Here is a 27,050-nt window from a genome sequence, read left to right on the forward strand (position 1 = left end):
TCTCCCGATTGAAGCAATGGATTGCTACGTATGTGAAAGGAATTATTCATTCAGCTGAACTATACAACCTACAAGACAATGGGGGTTACCAGTATTTAAGAAGGCTTTATGCCAGGTTTTTGGTGTAAAGAAGCTGCAGAAGGACTCAATGCATAACTATACCCACCCAATTCCACCCAGTCCCCCTAGGGTCATGGGTGAATAGCTTACAATATTCTTACAAATATTTTTACACCTGTTTTAGGAGTAAAAATAGACATAGACACTATCATAGACAGTAAAGAAGCAAAAAAACAGGAAACGGAGGTCAAAGTACCAAAAGTAAAAATATGCTTTATTGTGACATGATTAAAAGATGTATAAGTAAAGAAACTTTTTTTCCTTCAATGGGTCCTTCTTCCTGCAGCTCCAGGGGACAGCTATGGGGGCGGCATAGGCGCCCTCGTATGCGAATCTGTTCCTGGGGCTGTGGGAGAGGGACCTTTTCCTGTTAGATAGACACGTCATCATGGACCGAGCCATTCTATGGGCGCGGTACATTGATGACGTTTTCTTGATCTGGCAGGGAACTGAGGGACAACTCCATGATTTCTTTAAGTTACTTAATACCAACTCCAGAAACATTAAGTTGACATATACGTACCACAAATAGAGAGTCGACTTTCTGGATGTATCTGTGTTCAGGGATGCTGGCGGCCACCTTAGGACTGACGTATTCCGTAAAGAGACGGCTGTTAATGCTTAATGCAACCTCTCTGCACCCCAAAAGTACCATCTCTGCCATCCCTGTTGGCCAATTGTTACGCATCCGTCGGATATGTTCCAACGATGCGACTTTTGAAAAACAAGCCAGTGAATTAAAGGACCGCTTCCTTAGGAGAGGCTATAGCCATCGCTCCATCAAAAAGGCAAATTGGCGAGCTAAGGTACAACAACAAACACAATTGTTACTAACCAAAAGAAACAAGGTACCCGACAAAAATATTAGATTCATAAGTACATACCACTCTCACTGGGATGAAATGAGGAAGTGTTTGGCCTCGCATTGGCCCATTTTACTTACAAATCCTGTTTTAGAAAAACTTCTGTCCACACGACCTCTTGTTACAGCACGTAGGGCTAACACTCTACGAGATAACCTAGTTAGAAGTTACTTACAAGCAGCATCTCCCCAATTTTTTGTCGGACAAGGCAGTCCAATGAAAGGCTTTAGACCTTGCGGCAGATGTGCCGCATGTCCTAATATGGAACGATCGTTTGACTTTGTGGATTCCTCTGGAAGCAGGTCCTTTAAGATCCATCAGTCCCTCACATGTTCCAGCTCGAGGGTGGTATATTATGCCTTATGCCCATGCCCCAAGATTTATGTGGGCTTGACAACACGCGAACTAAAAATCTGCGTACGGGAACATGTAAAGGACACCCTGAATGCACAGGAAACAAAAGAGGATGAGGTCCTGAAACCAATTGCGAGACATTTCAAAGAGTTTCACTCGTGCAATCCGAGATTTCTTAAGGTCAGAGGGATTGACTGTGTCCAGGTTGACTTACGTGCAGGCAATGTATCCAAGAGGCTAGCTCAAAAGGAGAGCCGCTGGATCTGGACCCTTGGGACCTCACGTCCCAGGGGCCTGAATGACAATTTGGGTTTCTCATCTTTTTTGTAACCGCTGGGCCCATGCCTGTGGATCCCACTACTTTTCTTTTCAACTTTTTTAGTTACTATTTTTTTATTAATTTTCTTAACATGTTCTCTCTCTCCATTACCTTTTTCTTTCACAGGACGCCACATCTTCATACCTCCCATTGACCTATACCTGCTATAATCAGACTTCTCTTCAGCCTGCTATTTTTGTTATTTGAGTACTTGTCGGATCATGTCATTTGTATAGATAGATGCGTAATGCATGCCTGTCTGCATATTACTCATTTATTGCGTTTTCCTTCTTTCCATCATGTTTGGCCTCTTTTTACATGTTCATTTTATAACATGTATATTTTATTTTGGAATCTCGCTGTTATGTTTCTATGTGCACTGTCACATTTACCATTCATCCCCAGTCATTTCCTTCCCCCGTTTCTTTCACCCCTTCCCCCCTCCCCCCTTCCCCCGGGCCCCCTCCCTCCCCTCTCCTCTCCTCCCCCCCCATTCCCCTTTCTCCCTTGCCATTTCTTTCCCTTCCCCCCTTTCCAGGCATATTTCCTATTTCCCTATGCACTGCTACTTTGATTCCATTTGCTGTAATTCCATTCATTTATTATTTTTTAATATTTATAACATGAATTGCAGTTATTTTCACATTCCCTGGTCAGGCGCCCCCTTTTTCTTCCCCTCGCCCACACTCCATCATATTACTTTGCCACCTTTCATTTCCATGTTCTTTGTTTCTGCGTTACCACGCAGATCTTCATCACTCTTTGGGTATATTTCTCATACCCTCCTAAGCACATTTGCACTTTACAGTACTTCTCCTCATGGTATACTTAATGTATCATTCCCATGCACATTTGCACTTTACAGACTTGTGTCTTTAAATCACTCATTTTTCCATGCATTTGCACCTTACGTTCATAAATATACTGATTGTTTAGATATTATGGTGACCAGATATGTACTCTCACACAATATCACGGTTATTGTTATTCTTTGTATCATCATTATACATTGTTAAACCTGTATCCACCTTGTATTTTGTATCTTCACCTGCTCTTGTCTCATGTATGCACCATGTAAAAACTGGATTTCTTGGTCCAATTATGGATTTAAGGGAGGTGCGCATTATGTATTACTTATGTATGATGTATTTTTGCAGAGATAATTAGGTTTTATGATAGGATGTATGCTGTTATAGATCACGATGGTGGTGTCCTGTTTCTCCTCCCCTCCTGTGGTGTGTGCGCGCATTGCCTAGCACCGCCTCCAGCGCCTCGCGCCTGTGCGTCCTCACGCCGTTATCGTCCGATCATGTGACTTTGTCACGTGATGTGGGCGTGTCGGCGGGACGCCGTCCGCGAGGCAGCTGGATACGGTTCGACTGGAGCCTCGCGTGCCATCATACATCCACAGCTGAGGACAAGTATGTATAATCAACTTTTCATTGGTAGAGAGAGCCTGTAAATATACGATTCACAGTGATGGCGTTACCCCCAGACGAAGGCAGGCCGAAACGCGCATTGGGGTAGCGTCATCCTGGGTGATATAGCACACGGTCTCTTTCAGGTGAGTCTCTGCTCTTCTTTTACCTATGCGGCATCTGACTCAGGTTACACACTATACCTGGTCTCACTGTGGTTTGTTTTTTACTCTTCATGTTGCATCTGCAACACATACCCTGCTTCACTGCCGTGTAGGTTTATTTTCGACTGTTGACTCACCTGAGCATTAAGGTCATTATATTGTTCCCTGGTCATTGGCTGGTCCTTGTACCATGTACTTTCCATTTGATCCATATATACACATGTTTTACAATTGACCCGTGTGCTATCCCAGGGTGGCGCTCTTTTTCTGCTCCCATTCACTTTTTAATGGCATATTATTTATTTGTTTCTTTACTTATACATCTTTTAATCATGTCACAATAAAGCATATTTTTACTTTTGGTACTTTCCTGTTTTTTCGCTACTTCACTCGGGAGCTTGTACAGAGTTATAAACTACGGGTGTCCTTTGTGGCTACATTGGGTGGGCACTGTTCTCCATCCCCCTTTAGGGACGCCCTTGGTCTTTTTTGTTTTTCTCATAGACAGTAAAGAACCTGGACCCCACCTGTGTGGCCCCATTATAGGGGTAGTGTGTGGAGAGTTAAATAGTTCGGCATACCAATCATTTTCACTATTGCAGCAGAGCGTAGAAGAAACTCTAGGACCCAGAGGACTCGCTCTGCTACCTGCCTCCATCACGTGGGACGCCACTAGGAGACGGTCGGATCACGTGGGACGCCACGTAGGTCCTGGCAGGCCACAAGAGAGAAAGATTCTACCTCGAGGGGAGAAGACCGAATGAAAACGGAGAGTGGTAAAGTACTCACATTTATGTTTTTGCTGCATCCAGCATATTGACTGCACATATATCGCTATCTATTGACTGTGTATTGGTTACATTCAGCATATCAACAGTAGTTACATGGCTATGGAATGAACATCTATAATATCGCTATTGAGTGAACCTTCATATTGTGAATACAAGCTGGAAAACAATGAAAGAAGGAAGACTATATGTTTCTATATGGTTTGAGGGCCTAAATACCAGTGAACTTTGCTACTAATTCTAGTTGTTTTAGTATTTATTGTTATTTATTGGAGACTCCTAACTGCACTAGACTGGATTGATTGGGGTTATTTTTAGTCATTTTAGGGTCCATTCACACGTCCGTTTTTTCTTTCCTGATCTATTCCGTTTTTTGCGGAACAGATCTGGACCAGATCTGGACCCATTCATTTTCAATGGGTCCTGGAAAAAATCGGACAGCACAATGTGTGCTGTCTGTTTCCGTTGCTCCGTTCCGCATGTCCGTTTAAATATAAAACATGTCCTATTCTTTTCCGCAAAATTCGGATCCTGGTACAATACAAAGTCAATGGATCCGCAAATACAAATACATTTATAACATAAGTATTTATATGTACTGTACATTGTAAGAAAATTAAAAGTCATGAGGAGCAAGGAGGTAACTAATTTATATTGGGGATACATTATTCCTTATATTATTCAACAAAGCCTGTGTAATAGTTTTAGCATGATTGCTCACCTGGCATGTGGAATCATCAAGGTCTGGAAAGCCTCGAAAGTGGGAGTCCAGTAGCTGACAAACCTGGTCATTGGAGTTTACTAATGCAAGGCATAGTCAAATAACAGTCCAAGTTCAGTATACAGATGAATGTCAATAGGTATAGCATGAGAAAGAGGAGTAGTTAGGTAACAGTCCAAGTTTGGTACACAGATGAATGGCAGTAGTTTTAGTGTGGGGCAGAAGCATAGTCCGGTAATAGTCCAAGTCTACAAATAAACAAAACAGTTTATTGAAAGCTCAGGAGCAGTAGCTTGACTAGAAGCTGGAAACACAATGATCTCAAAAGAAGAAAGTGTCATCAAGACCTGACTTAAATAAGAAGTCGAAGGATGGATTTTATGCAGTAGCCCAGTACAGGGGTATTTGCAATTGTTTGGTAATGTATTGTGATTTTTGCTATGTAATGTGTATTCAGAATATCTGTGCATGGTGTAGATATAGCGAGGGTTAATTAGTCTTGTCCAGTCCTTTTATAAGTTCAGGGTTTTGGCTGTCTTTATCCCTAGTTCGTGAGAGCTCCAGTTAGTCTGAGGGAAAGCTTGAAGGGGGTAGGGAGCAGATCTAATGTGCTCCTTTCCTCAGGTCACCAGCTTCAAGAATCCAGAGACTAACTTATCTCCGTGGGATCCTCTGCTTCTGCTACAGTAAAAGAGGAAGAATGACAAGATTAGAGAATCTGCATGGCCACGTGAAATGTCAGTCAGAAGGTAACCTGTGTAAAGCTGGAGAGGTAACATGTTAAGACACCCTACACACCTCAGGAACGACTTGGCCAGTTATATCTTTTGATTTGCATGCTGCAGTGGGAGTTGCAGGTTATATGGATAGAATAGAGTCACAAGCCAGAGATTGTAGAGAAACAAACTTGTAAGAAAGTGTAATCAGAGGGTGTTTGCTTCCAATATTGCCTAATTCATGGGCAGACATCGGGGAAAATGATTTGCACTTTGAACAGACTGTTGTTGGATGTACTACAACCCCTAGTTTGAATTTACGTAAAGAAGGACATTTGTTTTGTTAAACCTGGCCTGGTAACTGACTCCTACTACACCACACGCTGGCCATTGTTTTGCATTGCACTACTTGACCTCCTGCTAGGCACCCATACAACCACAAACATCCAGGGCATCCCAAAAACCTGTCAGGAAGGAGCCCCAACTACAGGGAGTGCCCTGAGGAAAGAAAGGGTGCACCCTCTTTTGTCACTGAACCGGCCCTAGAGATCGACGGCCTGACACTTCCTCTATTCGGGGCCACTACTACTCCCATCCTCCGCTATAGCTCTTCAGGGGCTCACTGCACTAATTAGGCAATCAAGGTAAGACTATTAAGGAGCAAGAAACCCACTATCAGATTCAGGAATAGTGATGAGCGGCAGGTGCCATATTCAAATTCGTGATATATTCGCTAATTCAGACTTATATTCATACAATGCTATTCTATTGCAAATAATCGTTATTGAAATATTCGTGTGCGCACATATGGGCGTGGCTTAGTCTTGGGAGTGTTTTCATACATTCGGTTCGGGAGTGGACTAGAAAAAATGGTCGGAAGTAATTTCACACACGTCGAGGAAGATATCCTGATCACTGTAAGTAATTCAACATTACAGCACTGTATTACATATCACATGCTTGTTATTTACATGTATTTTTATGCAGATAAAGTGTTCCTAAATATTACTAATATTTTTCACAGTACATACTTTTTATGTTGTTTGAGTAGATATTAATGATTTGGGGCAATAAGTATTGTTGTCAGTCAAAAACAATATTTATTGCCCTAAATCAGTGTTCCTCAACTCCAGTCCTCAAGGCCCACCTACCAGTCACGATTTGAGAATATCCCTCAGAATGAATACCTGTGGTAAGTCCTGATGCACTGACACTAATTATATCACCTGCTCAATACTAAGGAAATCCTGAAAACATGACCGGCAGGTGGGCCCTGAGGACCGGAGTTGAGGAACCCTGCCCTAAATCATTAATATCTACTCATACAAGATAAAATGTGAATTTTTTATGTATTGAGAAAAATATTAGTAAATATTTTCGCTATCACGAATATTTAGAAACCGTTTATCTGACATCACAGCACTATGTCAGTAGCATGTGTGTATGGATAGCAGACAAATATATATCATATGCACATTGCATATCCATTTTCCTGCCTAACACTATATACCCCGCACTATATGCCCCCCACTAGATACCACCAGACTTCCCCTCACACACAGTCTATAGATTCTAATTTGTGTTCTGTTGGTCAGGAGAAGTAATGTTTGACATTCAGTATTTGCTGATTCATTTAGAGTTACCCAGCTGTACACCCCATACCGTACCGTCACTTCACTAGACAGGTACACCTCTCCTCAGATGGCCAATATCCAATTGCTCATACCACACACACATATAATTTCAATATAATCAGATGTTATAACTGTAACCTTAAGTGTAATTAATATTTCACTTTTAACCACCTCCGGACTGCCTAACGCAGGATTGCGTTCTGGAGGCGGTCGATTTGTTCCTCCTTGACGCTTCGGCGCGTCATCTCGCGAGACGCGAGATTTCCTGTGAACGAGCACACACAGGGGCGCGCGTTTACAGGATCGGGAGGTAAACAAGTGGATCTACAGCCTGCCAGCAGCGATCATTCGCTGGCAGGCTGTAGATCCGATTTTTTTAACCCCAAAAAGGTATATTAGACGCTGTTTTATTAATAGCATCTAATATACTTGCTACCTGGTCCTCTGGTGGTCCCTTTTGATTGGATCGACCACCAGAGGATACAGGCAGCTCTGTAAGTAGCACCAAACACCACTACACTACAACCCCCCCCTGTCACTTATTAACCCCTTATTAACCCCCTGATCACCCCATATTAGACTCCCTGATCACCCCCTGTCATTGATCACCCCCTGTAAGGCTCCATTCAGGCGTCCGTATGTGTTTTGCGGATCCGCGGATCCGCAAAACACATACGGACGTCTGAATGGAGCCTTACAGGGGGGTGATCAATGACAGGGGGTGATCACCCCATATAGACTCCCTGATCACCCCCTGTCATTGATCACCCCCCTGTAAGGCTCCATTCAGACGTCCGTATGTGTTTTGCGGATCGGATCCGTGGATCAGACAAATGGAGCCTTACAGGGGGGTGATTAATGACAGAGGGGTGATCACCCCATATAGACTCCCTGATCACCCCCCTGTCATTGATCACCCCCCTGTAAGGCTCCATTCAGACGTCCGTATGTGTTTTGCGGATCGGCAAAACACGGACACCGAGGATCGGCAAAACACGGACACTATATAGAAAAGGCCTTTTCTTGTCCGCAAATGCGGACACAAATAGGACATGTTCTATAGGCTCTACAAAAAACACAGTGTTCGCCCGATCAGGCCTGATCTTGTGCGCACACTTGCGTTCAGTCAGCCCCACCGCAGTGACAGAAATATATTTTTTTCTGATCACTGCAAAAACACAGTAAAATCGCTGCGGCGCTATAAAGATCACTTTTGAGGGGCATGGCGAGTTCATAGAAGATTTTTTTTTTGGCACAAGTTAGCGGAAATTGTTTTTTTAAATTGTTTTTTTGTTTTTTCTTACAAAGTCTCATATTCCACTAACTTGTGACAAAAAATAAAATCTCACATGAACTCACCATACCCCTCACGGAATCCAAATGCGTAAAATTTTTTAGACATTTATATTCCAGACTTCTTTTCACGCTTTAGGGCCCCTAAAATACCAGGGCAGTATAAATACCCCACATGTGACCCCATTTTAGAAAGAAGACACCCCAAGGTATTTCATGAGGGGCATGGCAAGTTCATGTAAAATTTTATTTTTTGTCACAAGTTAGTGGAATATGAGACTTTATAAGAAAAAAATAAATAAATAAATAAATTTCACTAACTTGTGGCAAAAAAAAAAAATTCTAGGAACTCGCCATGCCCCTCACGGAATATCTTGGGGTGTCTTCTTTCCAAAATGGGGTCACTTGTGGGGTATTCATACTGCCCTGGCATTTTAGGGGCTCTAAAGCGTGAGAAGAAGTCTGGAATCCAAATGCCTAAAAATGCCCTCCTAAAAGGTACTCATTGGAATTTGGGCCCCTTTGCGCACCTAGGCTGCAAAAAAGTGTCACACATGTGGTATCGCCGTACTCAGGAAAAGTAGGGAAATGTGTTTTGGGGTGTCTTTTTACATATGCCCATGCTGGGTGAGAGAAATATCTCTGTAAAATGACAACTTTGTATAAAAGAAATGGGAAAAGTTGTCTTTTACAGAGATATTTATCTCACCCAGCATTGGTATATGTAAAAATACACCCCAAAACGCATTGCCCTACTTCTCCTGAGTACGGCGATACCACATGTGTGACACTTTTTTGTAGCCTAGGTGCGCAAAGGGGCCCAAATTCCAAAGAGTATCTTTATGATTTCACAGAGCATTTTTTACGCATTTGGATTCCGGACTTCTTCTCACGCTTTAGAAACCCCTAAAATGCCAGGGAAGTATAAATACCCCACAAGTGACCCCATTTTGGAAGGAAGACACCCCAAGGTATTCCCTGAGGGGTAAGGTGAGTTCATGGTGAGGTGTCCGGTCTTCTTATAAACTGGTCTAAGACCAGTTTGATGTCAATAGACCCCCTGCCACAGAAAGAGGTTCTTGTGACACAGTTGGACATTGTTGACACTTTTCAATACTTGGGTTTGCGTATATCACCCAGGGTTGAAAATTTTGCACAACTTAATTTGATCCCGATAATAGCAAAAACTAGAGCTAAAATAGGGACCTGGCTGAGACTTCCCCTATCTAGAGCTGACCGAGTTTCACTGGTCAAAATGGTGATATTACCACAATTTCTTTATGTGCTTAGGAATACACCTATTTGGATAGAAGATAAATATTTTAAACTCATGGAAAGAATAATTAATGATTTAATATGGGGAAGAAAACGAGTTCGGATAAAGTTGGAATATCTTTATAAATCACTGGAGTGCGGGGGTTTAAATCTCCCTTACCTTAAAGGGTATTTTATTGCTGCCCAGCTATTGATGTGTTATGAATCAGAAAACAGTGCACTTTTAGGGAAGTTAGTAGGGAGCTACGCTCATAATAATATATTTACCCTATTGGAATCCGGGCTACTGAAGAGCCACGAGCGGGGCTACAGAGAGACTATAAAACTATTCCTGAAAGTGTGGGCTACTACTAGGACATGGTTGAAGGTAAAGGGTTCATTTACATTCACGCCTCTTTGGCATAATACACACCTACAAAGGTTAGATGGTATTGCAGTGGACACATTTTGGCAAAAGAATAGAATTTTGTATATTTCACAGGTAGTTAAGGATAGAGAGATTAAGCCATTTGTAGAGATATCACATAATATAGAAAACTTTTCATGGTTTAGGTACTTTCAATTGCGTTCAGCATTATCTAGTCTGGATGATAAACTGGTGTGGATATAGACAGTTCATCCTTCCTGAATGATTGGGCAGGGGGGACACTGCCTAGAATGAAGATTTCAAATATATATAAGTTATTACTTAAGGTACGGTTTAGTGATATACAGTCACCAGGACAAAGAGCGTGGGAGATGGATTGTCCGAATATACAATCAGAAGGGTGGGAGAATATTTTTGGGAATCTAGGTTCACTATCCCAGAACTTTAACCATGTTCTAGTACAATTTAACATTTGTCACAGACTATATATCACCCCTATATGGATGAATAAATGTGGGCTAAGAGACACGTCTAACTGCCCTAAATGTGACACCTCAGGTGCGGACTATCTCCATATGATCTGGACCTGCCCAGAACTTATAAAATACTGGAATAGCATCAATAACTTTATCACCTACAAACTAAAAATACGAATCCCTTTTGAACTACAAGTGTTTTTGCTTAACGACCTTTCCAAAATAAATGGCCATAAGTATCAAAAGATCTTTTTAGGTAGGATACTGTTGTTGGCCAGAGTTCTGGTTAGTCGGACCTGGTTTGCTCGACATACTCCAGAGATAAATATATGGATAAACCTAATTAATAAGGTAAAAAATTATGAGCAAATCATGTATAAACAGAGGGAAGCTGATGAGAAGTGGATTAAGATTTGGGGTGGTTGGAAGATTTGATTAGTTGTGACAACTGTTTCCTCCTCTTTTTTTTTTTTGGCGCACCACAGGTATGGGGAGGGGGGCGGGTGAAGGGAATGGGGATAAGGGGGGAAAAAAAAATATATAAATTTGGGCCCCTTTGCGCACCTAGGCTGCAAAAAAGTGTCACACATGTGGTATCTCCGTACTCAGGAGACGTAGGGCAATGTGTTTTGGGGTGTATTTTTACATATACCCATACTGTGTATGAGAAATATCTCTGTAAATGACAACTTTTTAAATTTTTTTATACAAAGTTGTCAATTTACAGAGATATTTATCTCACCCAGCATTGGTATATGTAAAAATACACCCCAAAACACATTGCCCTACTTCTTCTGAGTACGGCGATACCACATGTGTGACACTTTTTTGCAGCCTAGGTGCGTAAAGGGGCCGAAAGTCCACGAGTACCTTTAGGCTTTACAGGGTTGCTCACAATTTAGCCCCGCCCAAAATGCCAGAACAGTAAACACACCCCACAAATGACCCCATTTCGGAAAGTAGACACCCCAAGATATTCGCTGAGGGGCATATTGAGTCCATGAAAGATTGAACTTTTTGTCACAAGTTAGCGGAAAGGGAGACAATTTCCGCTAACTTGTGCCAAAAAAAAACTTCAATGAACTCGCCATGCCCCTCACGGAATACCTTGGGGTGTATTCTTTCCAAAATGGGGTCACTTGTGGGGTATTCATACTGCCCTGGCATTTTAGGGGCTCTAAAGCGTGAGAAGAAGTCTGGAAATGTAGTTTTGTTTGAAAAATTGTACAACTTAAAATTGTGAAAAATGTAATTTTTTTGCAAAAATTTGGGTCAATTTCGATTAATAACAAAAAAAGTTAAAATGTCAGCAGAAATGAAATACCACCAAATGAAAGCTCTATTAGTGAGAAGAAAAGGAGGTAAAATTAATTTGGGTGGTAAGTTGTATGACCGAGCAATAAACCGTGAAAGTAGTGTAGTGCAGAATTGTAAAAAGTGGTCTGGTCATTAAGGGGGTTTAAGCTAGGGGAGCTGAGGTGGTTAAACATTTTTTTTTGGTGGTTGATATGATGACATGGTGGTGGTTATGGCTAAGTTCCAGTGGCAGCAAGGCAGCGCACGGTGATAGGCTCCCCAGACTAAAATTACCACATGCAGTACTTTTAGTTCGGCTGCCTCTCGCCGAGTGCTGCCTTGCTGCCGCCATAACTCCACCCCCGCCCCAATTATAGTCAATGGGGACGGAGCGTCAGTCCGGGGGCACGCAGGAACTAGCGGCAGGACGGATCCGACAGGCTGTTCACCCACTGGAACAGCCTGATGGACTCCCCTGCCGCTAATGTGAAAGTATCATAATACTTGTATTTTAAATATTTGGGATTATATGCTTGCATTTTTATCCTGCAGCGCATGTTGGAGCAGGGCTATGACAAGACCCGTTCCCACGCTGACAAGCGTAAGATAGTGCGGAAGATCGGGTATGAACTATGGAGGGAGCACGATGGCCAGCACAAAAGGATGGCCATCCTGAAGAAACGGTCCGATCTGAAGCGGAGGCCTTCCAATCAGATCATAGAGATCCGCGACAAAATATGTACAGGTACAATGCTTACATAACTTTTGAATCTTTCAACAACTCTCTGTAATGTATATGTAAAATTATGATTTAAGAGTTGCTTTTATAAATTATGAAAATTGTGTCATTATAGATGCTCCTGTTCCCTCTGTTTGCCGCAGGCCTTCCAGAAAGGCGGTGGTGGAGGTCTCTTTGTCGGAGGAGCATGCGGGACCCTCTGGGCAGCAGAATGCCCCTACCCCACCTGATGTGGGTGAAATGATGCCGTCTGAAGAAGGCAGACATCTCACCACCCCATTTCATCCCCCCAGCTTTTCAGGAGGAGGACGAGGATGATGTTGTGACAACCCCCTCCAGGAGGGTAAATATGTGCTGTGGGTGTTTTAACTCAGTCACTGTTCACACACACATGTCAGTTTAGTCTTCACCATAGGCACAGTTTATTCCAGCAAACAATAATAAACATGTACAAGCTTTACCTTACATCTTTCTTCAGCCCACACATATTGGATAACATAAAGTCACACACTTTGAGTTCAGTTCAAGCAGGGTAACAAAACCGTAGTATCTCAACACTCTTTACAGTATTTCAGAGATCAGGTTCCCCTCTCAGCTTGTTCAGCATTCAGATCGCCTGTCCACACTTTCTCCCCAGCCTTTTTAACCACACCTTTACGAAAACCCTGGATTTAGTACAGGAGTGACCTGTCCCACTATCTGTTATCTCTGTTAACGCCTAAAACCCGGACCCAAAATCCACTTTAATGATAACCTCCCAGTAACCTAATGTTACTGGGTGCTGATTCCTGGGAATTATCTCACTGAGGCATACATTCTCAGTGAGACATACCGACCATCCATGATTCTCCCCTTTGGGCTCCTACAGTACACACAGCAATATTAATCTTTATCTATAAAATGGTAAAAATTGTATAAAAAAACAAGGAAAAAAAACCCCAGCAAAAAATGAAGGTATAACAAGCACACAGTAATATGAAACAGCAACACTATACACTAATTAATTAATCTACATAAAAACCATTAATTTAACAACTAAATAACACTAGACTCTAATGAACTCTTCCTAACTAAATAACTACCGATATAAAACGAATTGAGATGTAAATTGTCAGCAGCTTTATACACTAATCACTGATTGGCTTTAATCTGATGACCAATTAATTAATTATTTTTTTAACAATACTAACAGAACTGAAAAAAAAAAAATCTTACAGCTTCAGCGGGAGCACCGCCAAGATCTTAAGGGGCTACGGGAGCACCAGCTGAGGAAGTTACAACATGATGAAGATGGAAGAGAAGCATAATAAGGCCGTGGAGGTGCTGTTAAACCTCCACAACAAACTTAAAGCTTTGCCCTAGTTTTAAATGTCAATATAAAGATGTTTACTAATGTTAAATGTTTATAAAGGTTTTCTAGTAAAGTTATATTGTGTGATTTAAAAAAAAAAATAATATATGGTTTCTGTTTTACGGATGTAGCAGAGTTAACACACATGCTTTATAAGACGTGTTATCTCTAAACTAAATGAAACTAAATGCGTTAAGCAATTGCTTTTCAATGGCTTTTGTTTCAAGATAACGCGATGAGTGAAGAAATTTCAGTTAAGAGTGTGTGTGTTACCCCTGCTACATCTGTATTTTAACCAATAGGGTTACAGTAAGGCCCCTTTAGTACATCCCAAACTCATCAGTATCATGACATACAGCAGCCGCAGGTACATAGAAATGGGGTAGTATAAGGCCTACACTTACTGTATTTTTCGCCCCATAAGACGCACTGGCCCATAAGACGCACCTAGGTTTTTGGGGAGGAAAATAAGAAAAAAAAAAATTTAACCAAAAGGTGTGCTTTTGGTGGGTTTGGAACTAATGGTGGTCTGTGGATGACGGACACTGTTATGGGGGGGATCTGTGGATGACAGACACTGTTATGGGAGGATCTGTGGATGACGGACACTGTTATGGGGGATCTGTGGATGACGGACACTTATGGGGGGATCTGTGGATGACGGACACTTATGGGGGGATCTGTGGATGACGGACACTTATGGGGGGATCTGTGGATGATGGACACTTATGGGGGGATCTGTGGATGACGGACACTTATGGAGGATCTGTGGATGACGGACACTTATGGGGGGATCTGTGGATGACGGACACTTATGGGGGGATCTGTGGATGACGGACACTTATGGAGGATCTGTGGATGACGGACACTTATGGGGGGATCTGTGGATGATGGACACTTATGGGGGGGATCTGTGGATGACGGACACTTATGGGGGGATCTGTGGATGACGGACACTTATGGGGGATCTGTGGATGACAGCCACTTATAGGGGGATCTGTGGATGACGGACACTGTTACAGGGGGGATCTGTGGATGACGGACACTGTTACAGGGGGATCTGTGGCTGGCACTGTTACAGGGGGGGGTCTGTGGATGGCACTGTTACAGGGGGGGGTCTGTGGATGGCACTGTTACAGGGGAGGATCTGTGGATGGCACTGTTACAGGGGGGGATCTGTGGATGGCACTGTTACAGGGGGGGATCTGTGGATGGCACTGTTATATATGTGCCATCCACAGACCCCCCACCCCATAACAGTGCCATCCACAGACCCCCCCCAGCCCATAACAAAGCCATCCACAGACCCCCACCCCTTAACTGTGCCATCCACAGATCCCGTGTTTTTATGGGTTGCCCAAAGTACACAAGGGCCTTTCACCACTCAAGGGATGTCCTATCATCTCTGGGACTCGGAGCCTGACACATCCGATCAGTACATACGTGGATAGGATATTACGACCATTCGCGGTGGCCCTATCCTCGTATGTACGTGATTCTATGGATGTGATCAAGAAATTGGAGGGGATCCACATTGGTGAGAACTTCATGCTGGCCAGCCTGGATGTGGAGGCCCTTTACAGCTCCATACCTCGCGAAAACGGGGTGTGGAGTTGTGGCCTCATTTTTAAACCAACGAGGCACCCATTTGTGGCAGCATAACGAATTTGTCCTTGAACTGATGAAATTTATTCTTGAACACAACTTTTTTATTTTCGATCACTGTATGTACCACCAGCTCAGGGGAGTGGCGATGGGGAGCCCCTGTGCCCCCACTTTCGCTAACCTCTACCTGGGCTGGTGGGAACGGGAAGTTGTGTTTGCTGACAACAATCAGAGATGGGGCTGCCACATTAATCTGTGGTTACGCTACATCGATGATGTGCTGATTTTGTGGACAGGAAGCGTAGATGATTTCAACAGTTTTGTTACAGACCTGAATAACAACACATTGGGACTGTTTTTTACATCTGAGATCAAGGAATCAAAAATTATGTTCCTTGATCTGACCATCTTCAAGGACAGGGATGGTAACATTGGCACACGGCTATTTCGTAAAAAGACCGCTACGAATAGTCTCCTTAGGTGGGACAGTTGCCACCCGTTGCCCCTGGAGAGTGGAATTCCTAAAGGACAATACCTTAGGTAAGGCGCAATTGTTCTAGCATGTCTGATTCAGAACCTGCGTCCAATGATTTACAGACTAGATTTAGAAGCAGGGGATACCCGCAGCATGTGTTAGCCAAGGCTTACCAACACTTCGCTGGCCTTGAACCGGGATACCTTGCTTACACCTAAATCAGGGACCATCTGAGCCAGAACAAATGCGCATTGTGGCCACTTATGATGAGGCACATAATACGGTAAGAGAATTACTTACGACCTACTGGGGGATATTAAAATCTGACCCCGATATTGGGCATATGGTAGGTGATACACCTCTCATAACGTATAGACGCGGACGCAATTTGAGAGATCGTCTGGTCCACAGCTTCTTTCAGGCACCCACTACAACCACTTGGTTGAGTACCAACCTTAAAGGGACCTTCTGTTGTGGAGGGTGTGTGGCATGTCCCGCTATTCAGTTAGGCGCTGCATTTACTTGCAGCGTCACTGAGCGGACATTTACCATCAGATCCTTTGTCAATTGCAAGACAAGAGGTTTGGTATATTTGGCCACATGCATTTGTGGAAAACAGTATGTGGGTAAAACCATTAGGTAATTCCGCAGAAGAATCGCAGAACATCTCAATGACATCCGCAAAGGTGCTGATACGCCCATTGTGAGACACATATCCACCCTACATGGTGGTAATGCGGATGTGATTAAATTTCAGGCTGTCGAAGTGGTGAGAAGATCCCCAAGAGGAGGCGACTTTGATAAGCGACTACTACAAAAGGAGACACAGTGGATTTACCGCTTGCATGCACTTCACCCCAGGGACTGAATGAGTACAACTCTTTTGTCTGTTTTCTTTGAGTCCCTGCAATATGCATTATTGTGCTGATTGTGATGGTATAATGGGCATCAGGGCATGATCTTTTTGACCTATGCAGTCCAACAGTAGGGACTGAACGGACACAGCTCCCTTGTCTGTTTTCAGTTGAGCCCCTGGATATGCGGTTCCCTTTAGATTATAGTATGGACTACAACGGGTGCAATATTAATTAGGGCATGACCTCGTCTCATCTGGTTGCCACTTTTAACTGTACACCCGACCCCCTGCAGTCTCATATATATATAAAAGAGTTCTTGTGAACATTCGCTAAGTCACTACAAGTATCACCCTAACTGTGACATATGACAGGACTCTCCCTTGTTCCTGCCGTTTTGTCTAATTTTTGGAATCAATATCGTAATTAATATACTTGACCATATACCATCATGTATCCTTTATCCCGGTTCCTGCAATCCTATACTGCCGCAATAAGGTACAGCCACCGTTTGGTCACTTCTATATTCATGATACGAATATTTTGACATTCGTCTGAGATCATCTCACAGAGGGGGTGGAGTGATGGGGCGGGATGACTGATGCGGCAGTGCCGCGCCTCCTGTCCCCCCATTGGCCGCCCCAGAGGCTGGACTCAGAAGAGGGGAGGAGTTCTCTCCTTATATAGCGCCTGTCCTGGCGGCCGCGCACGGAAACATAGGTGCTGACAGCTGTAGCCTCTGTTACGGAGGTCAGCAGCTCATTTTGCTGTTTGTCCTGAACCCACATTTTTATGCTCCTGACGAGCCACACATGGCGAAACGCGTCGAGCGATGAGTGGGGGCAAACTATGCTTGTATTTGTGACTTGTATTTCGCTCACACTGCAGTTGAGGTCTGTGGTACTGTCCACGAGGGTGTCAAGAAGCGACGTCTGAATCCGTTATAACCCAGGGTCAGGAAGTCGCAGCGGTGGCTGCGCGTTCGATGTACAAAGACAGTGCTGTTTCGTAATGGTAGCGTTCTGGGTTTGCCTTGCAATCCTTTTTGGCTCACTCAGGGATCCGTAGCTTCTCCTCCTCAGCTGTTTCTTGTCCAGCAATCCCAACCTCCTTATGTTCCCATCTCCCACTTCTCTGGTTGCCAGATATAGAGCTTCCTGCCTGGACTTCTATACTGACCCACTGGAGCGGAGTAGCTGAGATCCCTGGTTGTTGTACCAGAGTGTTACCCTCCGGATCCCTGTTGGGCCTTGGTGGTCTGCTGTTGTCGCCCACCTGGGATTATATGTTTGTCTGTATTGTCTGTCCTCTCCTTGGTGTTTTCCTCTTAGTGTCAGTGGTGCGGACAAGTGATCCCACCGCCCTGTTCACTACACAGGGCTCATCTTAGGGAAAGCCAGGGTTTAGGCACGTGATCGGCGTACGGGTGAGGAACCCGTCTAGGGACGTCAGGGCAGTCAGGTGCCAGCCGCAAGGTGAGTCAGGGGTCACCACCTTTCCCTCTCCCTTGGACAGGGCCTTCCCATTTCCCTCCCTTTGCGTGACGCCGGTCATTACATTATATCTGGCCCTTATTTGTGTAGGTAAAAAAAAAAAATAATTAAAATAAATTTTCTTCTACCTACTTAGAATCCAGTATGGATCCAATTGCTGCTTTGTCAAAGCAACTTCAAGGCCTTCTTTGGAGGTGCAGGATTGAATGCGTCGGTCCTCCAGCAACAGCAGCAATTGCAACAGACCGCAAGCCCAGCGGTTGCTACAGGTAACCAGGTTGTTGCGGGAACCCAAGGTTGTTTATCCTGAACAGATTTTCTGGGGGAAGGGACAAATTTGTGACGTTCCGTGAGGCCTGTAAATTATATTTTAAACTGCGCCCTTACTCCTCTGTAATGAAGAACAGCGGGTGGGGTTATTTACCATGCTGCAGGGGGACCCGCAATCCTGGGGCGTTCTCTTTACCCACTGGTTCCCAGGCTCTCCGGTCAGTGGATGAATATTTTGAGGGCCTTGGGTTTCATATATGACGACCCTGACTGAGTCGCACTGGCTGAATCAAAATTACGGGAGACTCCTACAGGGAGAGCGGCCATAGAGGGAGTATTTGCGCAGAGTTCCGTAGGTGGGCTACGGATACCCAGTGGAACGACCCGGCTCTCAGGAGTCAGTTCTGCTCTGGGTTATCCGAAAGGATTAAGGATGGCGCTTGCGCTGTATGAGACTCTCCCTTTTCCCTTGATGCGGTGATGTCCCTTTCTATCAGGATAGATAGACGTCTTAGGCACAGATTGAAAAATCCGGAGGCAACTGGTAACCTCTCCCAGTCAGCAGTTAGTCTGTACGGACTTAGAACGAGCCTATGCAGCTAGGAGGAACTACTCGTCAGGTCCGTCCTCCTGAGGCTCGCCGTAGGCGTGGGTTTGTTTTTTCTGTGGGGAGAGGGGTCATTTTATTAATGTCTGTCCTTTCTTTCTCAAAAACAAAAGACCGTCGGAAAACTACTAACCCCCGGCTGTGTGGAGGATGTCAGCCGGGGTGTATACGTTTCCTCCATACGAACATCGCAATTTGTGTTGCCAGCGTTGTTTGTTTTTGGTGTTAAGAGACGGAGACTATTTCTTTTTTTCTAGACAGTGGAGCAGAGTAAATTTGATAGATGCCCAATTTTGGCCCACACTATGGGTTTGTCTCTCTGTACGCTACAGAGACCTATTCCCATATTCGCTATTAATTCTGCTCCTCTGTCTCAGAGAAACCTCACTCACATTGTCCATAACTTACACTTTCGGGTAGGGGACCACCATAAACGAGTGGCTTTCATGTTTATGTTTCTGGAGGGGCTTCCCACTCCTGTGGTGTTGGTCCTTCCCTGGTTTGGTAGCGCACAATCCAGTGTGGATTGGCAGGCCAGGGAGATATTGGAGTGGAGTGAGCATTGCAGAGAAAATTGCTTAAATAGCAATTGCTTAGTCCCCTCCATAGCTACCCTACCTACATTTGTTCGGACTTTGAGGACGTTTTTTCTGAATAGAGTTGGCAAGAAGTTACCACCTCACCGTCCTTATGATTGCCCGGTTACCTGATTCCCGGTGCAAAATTACCCAAGACCAGGTTATATAATCTTTTGGTCTGGAGAGACAAGTCCCATGAAAGATTATATCTTCGAGAGCTTGGCTAAAGGACACATCAGACCCTCTTCTTCACCCGTGGCTGCAGGGTTTTTCTTCGTTAAAAAGAAAGATGGGGGCCTGCGTACCTTGCCTAGATTTTCGCGAATTAAACCGGATAACCATCCGAGACCCATACCCTCTTCCTCTCATTCCTGACCTTTTAATCAGATTGCGGGTGCTAGGTGGTTCTCCAAACTTGATCTTAGGGGGGGGCCTACAATCTGATTCGTATCAAGGAAGGGGATGAGTGGAAGACAGCTTTTAACACCCCTGAGGGGCATTATGAAAATCTAGTCATGCCTTTCGGTCTGACCAATGCTCCTGCTGTCTTCCAACATTTCGTTAATGACATTTTTAGTCATCTTATCGGCAGGTTTGTGGTGATATACCTAGATGATATTTTAATTTATTCGTCTGATCTGAAAACACATGAGGTGCATGTCAGACAGGTACTGCAGGTCCTACGGACGAATAAATTATATGCTAAAATTGAAAAGTGTGTCTTCGCCGTTCAGGAACTACAGTTCCTAGGTTATTTATTATCTGCTTCAGGTTTTCGTATGGATCCTAGGAAGGTCCAGGCAATTTTAGATTGGGATCTTCCTGAGAACCTCAAAGCACTGCAACGGTTCTTGGGCTTAGCAAATTTCTATAGAAAGTTCATTAAAAATTATTCGGTGATTGTAAAACCCCTTACTGACATGACTAGGAAGGGGACTGATTTTTCTAAATGGTTTGACGCCGCTAAAATGCTTTTTCCTCTCTAAAAGAGAGGTTTACCTCGGCACCTGTACTAATCCAACCTAATGTCTCCCAGCCTTTTATTGTTGAAGTTGATGCGTCAGAGGTGGGAGTGGGGGCTGTGCTGTCTCAGGGTCCGTCTCCTGGCAAATGGCGTCCTTGTGCGTTCTTTTCTAAAAAACTATCTGCAGCAGAGAAGAACTATGATATTGGCAATAGGGAACTATTAGCTATTAAACTAGCGTTTGAAGAATGGCGTCACTTTTTAGAGGGGGCAATCCACCCCGTCACTGTGATTACGGACCACAAAAACCTTCTGTACCTCGAATCAGCTAAGCGTCTCACCCCTAGACAAGCTAGGTGGTCGCTATTTTTTACCAGGTTTAACTTTGCTATTACCTATCGTCCTGGGGCAAAAAATACCAAGGCTGATGCACTATCTCGTTGTTTCCCTGGAGGGGGTAATGTGAGTGATCCGGTACCCATTCTACAAAGAGGAGTGGTTGTCTCTGCGGTACACTCTGTTCTGGAGGGGAAGGTGTTAGAGGCCCAGGGGGACGCCCCGGTCTCTTGCCCCTCAGAGAAATTGTTTGTACCGTTAAACCTGCGTCTCGAATTATTAAAGGAACATCATAATTCGGCACTTGCTGGGAACCCGGGTAGTAAAGCAACCTTGGAGCTATTGTCTCATCGTTTTTGGTGGCCAAGGTTGCGTCAGGATGTAATGGATTTTGTGTCTTCCTGTTCTACTTGTGCGCGCGCGAAAGTCTCTCATACACGTCCTGCAGGGTCTTTATTGCCACTTGTCATTCCCAATAGGCCATGGACACATCTGTCAATGGATTTTATCACTGACTTACCTTTGTCTGCGGGTAAAACAGTTATCTTGGTAGTAGTGGACAGGTTTAGCAAAATGGTACACTTCATTGCGTTACCCGCACTACCTAATGCTAAGACTCTTGCTCAGGTATTCATCAGTGAAATCGTGAAGCTTCAGGGGGTCCCTTCCGATGTTGTTTCGGATCGGGGAACCCAGTTTATTTCTAAATTTTGGAAATCTTTTTGTTCCCGTTTGGGGGTACACTTGTCCTTTTCCTCAGCTTTCCATCCTCAGTCGAATGGACAGACTGAGCGTACCAACCAAAACCTTGAGACATATCTAAGATGTTTTGTGTCTGAAAACCAAGAGTTGTGGTCATCATATTTACCGTTAGCCGAGTTTGCCATAAATAATCGCCGTCAGGAGTCTACTGGCAAGTCACCATTTCTTGGTGAATATGGTTTTCATCCCCAATTCTGTACTTTCAAAGAGGGGGGGTCTTCTGGGGTTCCCGAAGAGGAACGGTTTTCGTTATCTCTTTCTTCTGTATGGCAGAAAGTGCAAGCTAATTTGAAAAATATGGGAGGTAAATATAAATGCATGGCTGATAAGAGACGGTCGCCAGGTCCGGACCTAGGAGTGAATGACTATGTGTGGTTGTCTACTAGGAATATTAAATTAAAGGTTCCCTCTTGGAAACTGGTTCCTAGGTTCATTGGCCCTTACAAAATAGTAGCCATCATTAACCCTGTGGCTTTTCACCTGGAGCTACCTCAGACTTTTAGAATCCATAACGTCTTCCATATGTCATTACTCAAGAAGTATGTTCCACCTCTAGAACCGTCACCGCTGCCACCTCCTCCTGTTGTTGTTGTGGATGGTAATCTAGAGTTTCAAATATCCAAAATTGTTGATTCTCGTCGGGTCCGCCGCTCTCTTCAATTTCTGGTGCATTTGAGGGGTTACGGTCCCGAGGAAAGAATGTGGGTTCCAGCGTCTGAGGTAAACGCCGACAGGTTAGTTCAGGCTTTTCATGCCTCTCATCCTGAGAGACCTTGTCCTGAGTGTCCAGAGGCCCCTCGTAGAGAGGGGTGTACTGTCACGAGGGTGTCTAGAGCCACGCCTGACTCCGTTATACCCGGGGTCAGGAAGTCGCAGCGGGTGGCTGCGCGCTCTATGTCTAAAGACAGTGTTGTTTATAAATGGTAGATTTCTGGGTTTGCCTTGCAATCCTTTTTGGCTCACTCAGGGATCCGTAGCTTCTCCTCCTCAGCTGTTTCTTGTCCAGCAATCCCAACATCCTTATATTCCCATCTCTCACTTCTCTGGTTGCCAGATATAGAGCTTCCTGCCTGGACTTCTATACTGACCCACTGAAGCTGTGTAGCTGTGTTCCCTGGTTGTTGTTCCAGAACGTTACCCCCTGGATCCCTGTTGGGCCTTGGTGGTCTGCTGTTGTCGCCCACCTGGGATTATATGTTTGTCTGTATTGTCTGTCCTCTCCTTGGTGTTTTCCTCTTAGTGTCAGTGGTGTGGACTAGTGATCCCACCGCCCCGTTCACTACATAGGGCTCATCTTAGGGAAAGCCAGGGTTTAGGCACGTGATTGGCGTACGGGTGAGGAACCCGTCTAGGGACGTCAGGGCAGTCAGGTGCCAGCCGCAAGGTGAGTCAGGGGTCACCATCTTTCCCTCTCCCTTGGACAGGGCCTTCCCATTTCCCTCCCTTTGCGTGACGCCGGTCATTACATTATGATTATAATTCTTTTTTCAGATTCTGAGGAGATTCTACTTTCACACCTGCATTAGGTGCGGATCCGTCTGGTATCTGCACAGACGGATCCGCACCTATAATGCAAACGCTTAGATCCGTTCAGAACGGATCCGTTTGCATTACCATGAACAAAAAAAAAAATTTTTTACATTGAAAGTCAATGGGGGACGGATCCGTTTGAAGATTGAGCCATATTGTGTCAACTTCAAACGGATCCGTCCCCATTGACTTACATTGTAAGTCTGGACGGATCCGTTTGCCTCCGCACGGCCAGGCGGACACCCGAACGCTGCAAGCTGCGTTCAGGTGTCCGCCTGCTGAGCGGAGCGGAGGACAAACGGTGCCAAACTGATGCATTCTGAGCGGATCCGCATCCACTCAGAATGCATTAGGGCTGGACAGATCCGTTCGGGGCCGCTTGTGAGAGCCTTCAAAAGGAGCTCACAAGCGGAGCCCCGAACGCTAGTGTGAAAGTAGCCTTAGAGTCTGGATTGTAGGACATTCGTTCATTTTCTGGGCTGAGAAGAGATCTTTGGTTCGTAATTATTCTCAGCAAGTGTTTTTTAATATTCCTGAAGTTTGTTGTATATTGGTTTGCTTTTAGAGGGCTGAAATGGGCACCAAGTAGTTCCCATTTTAAAAGGGGAATTCAATCCTCATCTTCTCCCCAGTCATAATTTTTCATGTCGGTGGAAACATAGAAACAAGAATGTGTCGGCAGATAGAACCATTTGGCCCATCTAGTCTGCCCAATATATCTGAATCCTATTAATAGTCCTGGCCCTATCTTATATGAAGGATAGCCTTATGCCTATCCCATGCATGCTTAAACTCCTTCACTGTATTTGCAGCTACCACTTCTGCAGGAAGGCTATTCCATGCATCCACTACTCTCTCAGTAAAGTAATACTTCCTTATATTACTTTTAAACCTTTGCCCCTCTAATTTAAAACTGTGTCCTCTTGTGGTAGTTTTTCTTCTTTTAAATATGCTCTCCTCCTTTACCGAGTTGATTCCCGTTATGTATTTAAAAGTTTCTATCATATCCCCTCTGTCTCTTCTTTCTTCCAAGCTATACATGTTAAGGTCCTTTAACCTTTCCTGGTAAGTTTTATCCTGCAATCCATGTACTAGTTTAGTAGCTCTCTCTGAACTCTCTCTAGAGTATCTATATCCTTCTGGAGATATGGCCTCCAGTACTGCGCACAATACTCCAAGTGAGGTCTCACCAGTGTTCTGTACAGCGGCATAAGCACTTCACTCTTTCTACTGCTTATACCTCTCCCTATACATCCAAGCATTCTGCTGGCATTTCGTGCTGCCCTATTACATTGTCTTCCCACCTTTAAGTCTTCTGAAATAATTACTCCTAAATCCCTTTCCCTCAGATACTGAGGTCAGGACTGTGTCAAATATTCTATATTCTGCCCTTGGGTTTTACGCCCCAGGTGCATTATCTTGCACTTATCCACATTAATTTCAGTTGCCAGAGTTCTAACATTCTTCTAGTTTTCCTAAATCCTTTTCATTTGGTGTTTCCCTCCAGGAACATCAACCCTGTTACATATCTTTGTGTCATCAGCAAAAAGACAAACCTTACCATCGAGGCCTTTTGCAATATCACTTATGAAGATATTAAACAAAATTGGTCCCAGTACAGATCCCTGTGGAACCCCACTGGTAACATGACCTTGTTTTGAATGTTCTCCATTGACTACAACCCTCTGCTGTCTGTCACTCAGCCACTGCCTAAACCACTCAACAATATGGGAGTCCATGCTCAATGACTGCAGTTTATTGATAAGTCTTCTATGTGGGACAGTGTCAAAAGCCTTACTAAAATCTAGATATGCGATGTCTACTGCACCTCCACCGTCTATTATTTTAGTCACCTAGTCAAAAAAATCTATAAGATTTGTTTGACATGATCTCCCTGAAGTAAACCCATGTTTTTCATCTTGCAATCCATGGGATTTTAGATGTTCCACAATCCTATCCTTTAATAGGGTTTCCATTAATTTGCCTACTATTGATGTCAGACTCACTGGTCTATAGTTGCTCGATTCCTCCCTACTACCTTTCTTGTGAATGGGCACGACATTTGCCAATTTCCAATCTTCCGGGACGACTCCTGTTACTAATGATTGGTTAAATAAATCTGTTAACGGTTTTGTCAGCTCACCACTAAGCTCTTTTAATAATTTTGGGTGTATCTCATCAGGCCCCTGTGACTTATTTGTCTTCACTTTAGACAGCAAACTTAGAACATCTTCCTCTGTAAAGACACATGCATCAAACGATTTATTAGTCATCCTTTCTAGTGGAGGTCCTTCTCCTTCTTTTTCTTTTGTAAAAACTGAACAGAAGTATTCATTAAGGCAGTCGGCTAGCGCTTTATTCTCTTCTACATACCTTCCGTCCTTTGTTTTTAATTTAGTTATTCCTTGTTTTAATTTCCTTTTTTCATTTATATATCTGAAGAATGTCTTATCCCCTTTTTTCATAGACTGAGCTAGTTTTTCTTCTGCCTGCGCTTTAGAAGTTCTTATAACTTGCTTGGCCTCTTTCTGCCTAATCTTGTAGATTTCCTTATCTTCATTGCTCTGTTTTTTTTTATAATTACAAAATGCTAGCTTTTTATTTTTAATGATTTGGGCCACTTCTGCTGAGTACCACAGTGGTCTCTTCCTTTTTTGCTTTTACTGACAAGTCTATGCAATTTTCTGTTGCCTTCAATAATGCACCTTTTAAGTAGTCACATTTCTCCTGGACTCCATGTAATCCGTTCCAGTCTGATAAGGACTCATTTATGACTAATTTCATTTTTGAAAAGTCTGTTTTTCTAAAATCTAAAACTTTTGTTTTTGTGTGGTGGGACTCTTTCACAGTTCTTATATTAAACCACACTGACTGGTGATCACTAGATCCCAAGGTTTCGCCTACAATGACATCATATACCGAATCCCCATTTGTAAATACCAAATCCAAAATGGCCTCCTTCCGGGTTGGCTCCTCAACCACTTGTTGTAGAGATAACCCCAGTAGGGAATTTAGAATATCTGTACTCCTGGTAGAACTTGCTATTTTGGTTTTCCAGTTTATATCTGGAAGATTGAAATCTCCCATAATGATAACTTCTCCTTTCATTGTCATTTTAGCTATTTCTTCAACTAGTAGATCATCTAGTTCTTTAACTTGACCAGGTGGTCTATATATCACACCTACATGAGTTACTGCATGGTTAGCAAACTGCAACGTAACCCAAACTGACTCTATGTTGGCCTCACCAACTTGTATTAGGTTAGATTTAATGCTATCTTTCACATACAGGACCACTCCTCCTCCTTTCTTGCCTTCTCTGTCTCTTCTGTATAAAGAGTACCCTGGTATGGTTATGTCCCAGTCATTTCTTTCATTAAACCATGTCTCCGTAACAGCCACTAAATCTACATTCTCAGATGCCATTATTGACCCAAGTTCATTGATTTTTTTTACCTAAACTGCGAGCATTTGTAGACAGGACTCTGAGCTTATCATTTCTTAACCTCTGTGCTTCTGACCTGTTCTGGCATTGTTTCGGGGGGCAATTGGACTCTTTTATTTTCACTCTTTTGCCCCCCCCCTTCCTAGTTTAAATACTCTTCCGCAAATTCTTGGAGTTGTTCACTAAGTACATTTGTTCCTTTGAGAGAAAGATGCAAACCATCTTTTTTGTACAGTT

Source organism: Bufo bufo, chromosome 4 (assembly GCF_905171765.1).
Source record: "Bufo bufo chromosome 4, aBufBuf1.1, whole genome shotgun sequence".
Lineage (NCBI taxonomy): Eukaryota > Metazoa > Chordata > Amphibia > Anura > Bufonidae > Bufo > Bufo bufo.